Below are 6,226 nucleotides of genomic sequence, written 5' to 3'. Positions count from 1 at the left end.
TTGAGTGTTGTTGGTCGCGGACGTTCAGGTTGTGAGTCTACGCGTATTCAATTGGTTTACGTAATGTTGGTTATGGTACCGAAATAAAAAAAAAATCATAATGCCAGAACTAATTTGGTCGTCAAGTGGCCCAATCGACAGTTAGCGGCACCAAACTTGTTAAATGCTATATATATATACTAATTTGAAAAGAAATCTGAATTGGGGTCAATACAATTTGAAAATCACAAGCTAAAATTCAATTCAGTAACTATAGTAAAATTCGTTGCTATTTCGATTAAAAAATAACATGAGAGACGTACAATACAATTCAATCATGAACACATTATTCGAAAGAGAAACGTTAAATGAATTTATAAGCAAAATAATAATTCTTTACAAACCATGAAATACGGTTTAAATACATCTTTGAAAATTCCAAACATATAGTCTAAGATCACAAAGACAATATGCATAAATCTTCATGTGTATTCCTAGTCATGCAAGCATCAAAGCTAACTGTAACATCCTAATTTTAAGAATAATAAATAAAATAAGTTTTTATTGTTTATTGTGTGTTTACTTATGTTAAATAATTATGGGATGGAGTGGTAGGCTTCAAATTTATGTATGAACTTGAGAATGGTTACGGGCCTAAAATCCATGAGCTTGGAGTATTTAAACTCCTAAACCTCCCTAAAACCCTAAAACATTCTCATTCATCATCTTCAACATTCAGGCACCTTCTCTACACACACACAAACACTCTCTTTTTCCCTCATTTCATCCAAGATCCAAGATAAGCAAGATTGGCTTCTTTCATTTAAGCAACATCAAGGAGCAAAGAAAACCCGTCTAGATTCACGTGAAGTCCAAGATCCAAACCTAGCCAAGATCAAGAAAGGTATGTCGTAGATTAAAGATTATGTTTTAAAGTCGGGTTGTGTTAAGATTTAAAGACTAAGGTGAATCGGGTCTTATTAAGCAAGAAAAGTGTAAACCTTGTAGTTGTTACACCCCAACCTAAGGCGAAAATGCCGGGGTGCGAACTGTTGATTCACAACTCACAAGGTACTATCATACAATATAAAATATGATAATATCTAATTTATTTATTTATTTCAAATTTCAAATAAGTGCACAAATTCCAAACATGACATTAATAATTCAAAACAAAATAAAATGCAAATATCCTTTATTTTAATGTCTAATGGTCTATTTATGTGTTTTTCACCTTAGCTTCAAACCAACTGATAACCTGCATATGCGTACAAAATAAACATAGATTTGTCAACATGAGGTTGAGTGTGATAATCACCAGTTTTGACACTAATAATAATATGTGATAAATGAGCAAACAAAATAATGTGAGTATAAATCAATCAAACCATGAGCAAATAGTTGTGTTAGTTGACTGTTGCCTTGAGAATCGGGTATTGGCTACTATCACTAGCATATACAAATGTGAGTGTTGGTTGACCATCGCCATGCAAATCGGGCTTTGGCTACTAAGACGGCGTATGATCACACTTTAATGTGATTATGATGGACCTCTCCCAAGACGATAAAGTAAACAATTAGACAATTAAGCAATTAGCATTTAGTTGATAACACACAATATTTACATTTTCTAGTTGTATATATATAATAGAAAATATAAGAAAATACACATATGTCCCAAAAATCATTGAAAAACAATAAAATATGAGGGGAATGATCTCTCACCTTATTATTTAGGTGAGTTTGCAATATAATGAGAATAAAATGCGATTAAACGAGTGAACCATCCTTGAACGCGCTGACTGAGTAAATCAGACCAGACCTGAAACTTAGAGACAATTAAATACAAATAAAGTCGAGAACAAAGCCATTGGAATCAATCCAAACGGATGTCTAGAACTCCGGTTATAAGATTTTCAGTAAATAAGCGAGCTAGTACTGACCAGAATCTGAACAACGAGTCGGAAGTCGGGTTTTGGTCAGTACACTCAAAATCTCGAGATAAAACTAAAAGTATTCTGTACCGAAAGCTAGTTCTAATCAAAAGTGATAGAAATCAATTGGTCAACTTTGTTGGCCGATTTGCCCTTAAACGTGTCGGAGTCCAATTGACCACCGAGACTTCCTCAATTGGCAAAATTTATAGAGGACTTTGATTCTACAAATAAAAATCTACAATTTTGAAGAAGACAACTTACCCCAGAGATGAATAAAAGAATGAGAAAATCATGGTTAAAGAAGCCTTGAACACAAAAGTCAACTAGTCTTGAAAGAATTCGATTAAACTTGAAGAATACGATAATGGGGAAGAAGAATTACGTGGGTTTGATGTTATTAATGGCCAAGGACAATAGTTTTGGGGTTTAGGGTGTATTTTTGATAAAATATGCAAATGTAATACTTGACAAAATAAGGGTCACTCGCTTAGGAAAGCGAATAAGCAATTGATGACCAAATCGGTTTTATTAACTCATATATCTTGGTGTGATGAAGAAGAAATTGATGTATAATATGTATAATAGTAGATTATAAAATAAGTTCCCGAAATTAGTCCATCATATTTTTTTTTGGCAAAATTAGTCCCTGTAGTTCCCGAAAATGCAATTTTTTAGCCATTTTAAGCAATTTTGAGAGTTTCTAAGGGATATTTGGCATGATTGAAAGTTATGAAATTATAAAATAAGTTAAACCAAGTTAAATACCAATAAATACAAGTTTTAAATTGTTAGAAAGATTCGAATGCATTCCCGATTTGGTTTAAACATAAACGAATACAAATACAAAAAATCCGAGATGTTACAGTCCCCCCTACTTTAGTGAATTTCGTCCCGAAATTAAGGAAAAATAAAAGATAATCGTGTTATATACAACTAAACTTTAAGAAAAATATTTTTAAATAAAATTACCATAACATGGAACTTCTAATAGTTGGAGCAACGCTCCAAATGAAAATCCGATAAGTGTACTTATATATAGGATGTACAAGCGGCGTATCCACCATGTCCTTATCATCTTTACATTTGTACCATTACCCAAAACTAGTTTCGGTTATAGATTATGACACACAACTGTACGTATTACAATTTCCATGCGAGGACTTGGATAATTATGTTCCGGGACAATAATTACTTTTATCGTTGGATGGTCCACATACTTTGTCCTGTCGTGTGAGTTACAAAACATTTTAAAGACATGACTTTGTGAGAAAGTAAAAGTTTTTAATTAATCTTAAAGGTAAAAATAAAAGATCATAAATGTATGAAATATTTGAATTAAAACAATGAGGTAAACCTTAGCGTTTGTTTAATGAACACATTGAATTCTTTTTTTTTTATTTAAAATAACTTTTGATATAAATGTATAAATTTTTAAAATTGAAATTAAATGAAATCCTAAACGTTGAAAGTGATGAACGAGGATAGTAATTTAACATAACTAACGAACTTTCGCGAACTTTACAAATAACAGAAAATAGCAAACAAGAATTTTTTTTAATAAATGTAAAAAAAAAATATCAACTTAAGTGAATGATTAAATTAATAGTTTAATTACAACAAATCTTAAAATGAGTAATGGCGTGTGAAATCTTTTAATATTGCAAACATTATGAAAGAAATTCTTAAGATCGAGAGTATAAATTTGAACAAAGTTAACGAAGATTTTGATAAATCAAGTTTTGTTAGATGGGGAACTTATGAAATTGAAAGAGAATTTAATATGAAATCGTAGCATTGCAATTGTGAATTTGAGATGAGATAAATTTAAATTACTAGACTAAATATTAAAATAAATTGTAAATAATAATTGAAACATTAATGGGAATGCGAAAATTCACGTATTCAAACAAATCGTTAATAGATTAAATTGAGAAGCAGATATTCCGGAATCACCGAGATAGTCCTATTCCAAATAAATATTTAAAATTAGATATAATATAAGGTGTGTCATTTGAGTATCCACGAATTACAAGGAATCTTTCTATTTCCACAATCGTTATAAATAATATGAATTAAGTAAATTGAATTATCCATGATTTATCATGGAAATTCAAATAAATAACAAATATTAAATTAATAGTGAAAACAAAAATGAGATGTGAAATAATATAAAAATAAGAGAAACACGGGGTTAGAAATGCATGAATCACCATGATTATTCTAACAACTAACGAAGTCATCGCCGAAACATTCAGAATTCTCAAGATCCATCACAAATCGAAGTAGGGAGTTGAAATATGTATGAACCATCGTGTAATTTCAACTAAATTATGAAACTTAATAAAAATGAAAATAGATCGTTGAGATACCCATGAACCACCACATGTTTTCAACAATAATCGTGAAAATATCAATAAATGAAATGGGTGATTGAGTTATACGTGGATCTCTATGGAAATTCAACCAAAAAGGAAAAAATCAATTTAATAATAAAAATTAAATTAATTAATGGAAGATTTAATTTAATAGTAGAAATAAAATTTAAATGATGAAAAACTTAATTTAAAAATAAAATTACAGTATTTGAATTTTAATAATAAAGACTTATAAGATAGAAGGTAAGTTGTGAAAAATAAGAATTAAGAAGAGATTAATGAAAACAAGAAGTACTAAAAATAGTTAAAGTTGAGGGTAAAGATCGAAACATGCTTGATAGTTTGAGAATATGATAAAATGGAATAGCTAAGAGAATATAATTTTAATAATATAACAAAATGATAATAAGTTAAGCAAACTGTGATAATTGTGTCTAAAAGATTGTGTCGGATAATGGAATTAAAATACTTTGATTATTTGGAGTAAAATAAATAAATCACATCATGAAATTTTGATTAAGTAAAATCAATTAAATAAATGCATAAACGAATATCCTTCAATGGGTTGGGTTTTCCATGAGCCTTCCATGGCATTTTATTGTCCCAACTTGTTAGCCTACCAAAATAAATAAATTTGTGCGTTGGGCTTCCCATGAGTTTTCCATGTCATTTTATTGGCCCAGCTAAATTGCATAATATTGATTTGTGAGTTGGGCCTCCCATGAACATTCCATGGCATTTTAAATGGCCCAAAAAATTAATGAATTATCAAAACAATTGAGTTGGTCGGTCCATGAGTGTTACATGTCGTTTTAACTAACCCAACTAAATAACGAATTAATGGATTCAAATATGAGCAGTTGAAGATCTCGTGAACCACCACGGCCAATACGTTCCAACCAAACATCAAGTCAAAATGGGTTGAGAAATGGATAGTTGGAGTGCCCATGGGTTGACATGGATTTTTCACCCAACTAAACACTTTAAAAATAATAATAATAATAATATTGAAATTTTTTCCAAATTTAGCCACACATCACCGTGAATTCGGTTTTTGTATAAGGAATTTAACCTTTTAAGGGGCCAAGTTAACCACTTAAAGTTCCAGTCGTATGACATTTGTTTCGCTTTGGCCTATAAGAACGCGTATTGTGGTCAGGTTATCCTCAAGGTAAGGAATGTCGTCTTACCTTTGGTTCTTGGAACCGTTTTTCCAAGGCCCGACTTTCACAGTTCTCCCCCCCCCCCCCCCATTTAGTTACTACGAGAACATGTCTACAGATAAAAATCTACAATTTTGAAGAAGACAACTTACCCTAGAGATGAATAAAAGAATGAGAAAATCATGGTTAAAGAAGCCTTGAATACCAAAGTCAACTACTCTTGAAAGAATTCGATTAAACTTGAAGAATATGATAATGGGGAAGAAGAATTACATGGGTTTGATGTTATTAACGGCCAAGGATAGTAGTTTTAGGGTTTAGAGTGTATTTTTGATCAAATATACAGATGTAATACTTGACAAAATAAGGGTCACTCGCTTAGAAGCAAATAAGAAATTGATGACAAAATCGGTTTTATTAGCTCATATATCTTGGTGTGATTAAGAAGAAATTGATGTAGACAATGTATAATAGTAGATTATAAAATAAGTTCCCCAAATTAGTCCATCACATTTTGTTTTTTTGGAAAAATTAGTCCATGTAATTCCCGAAAATGCATTTTTAGCCATTTTTGTAACATCTCGGATTTTTCGAACTCGTATTCGTTTACACCTAACCTGATCCGGGACCATTTTCGTATATTTATTAGTAACCAAATCAAATAATTTTAAGTAATTAAGATTTACATTTTCATTTTATACCCTTTAAGTTCTTAAAGTTTTTCATGTTTGGTTTTAACTTTAAAATAATCAAGATTTAGCAATTATACAAT

This window comes from Bidens hawaiensis, unplaced genomic scaffold (genome assembly GCF_021521415.1).
Source record: "Bidens hawaiensis isolate Kalapana, Puna unplaced genomic scaffold, B.hawaiensis_p1.1 tig00016014_1, whole genome shotgun sequence".
Classification (NCBI taxonomy): domain Eukaryota; kingdom Viridiplantae; phylum Streptophyta; class Magnoliopsida; order Asterales; family Asteraceae; genus Bidens; species Bidens hawaiensis.
Note: the sequence above shows the minus strand (reverse complement) of the source record.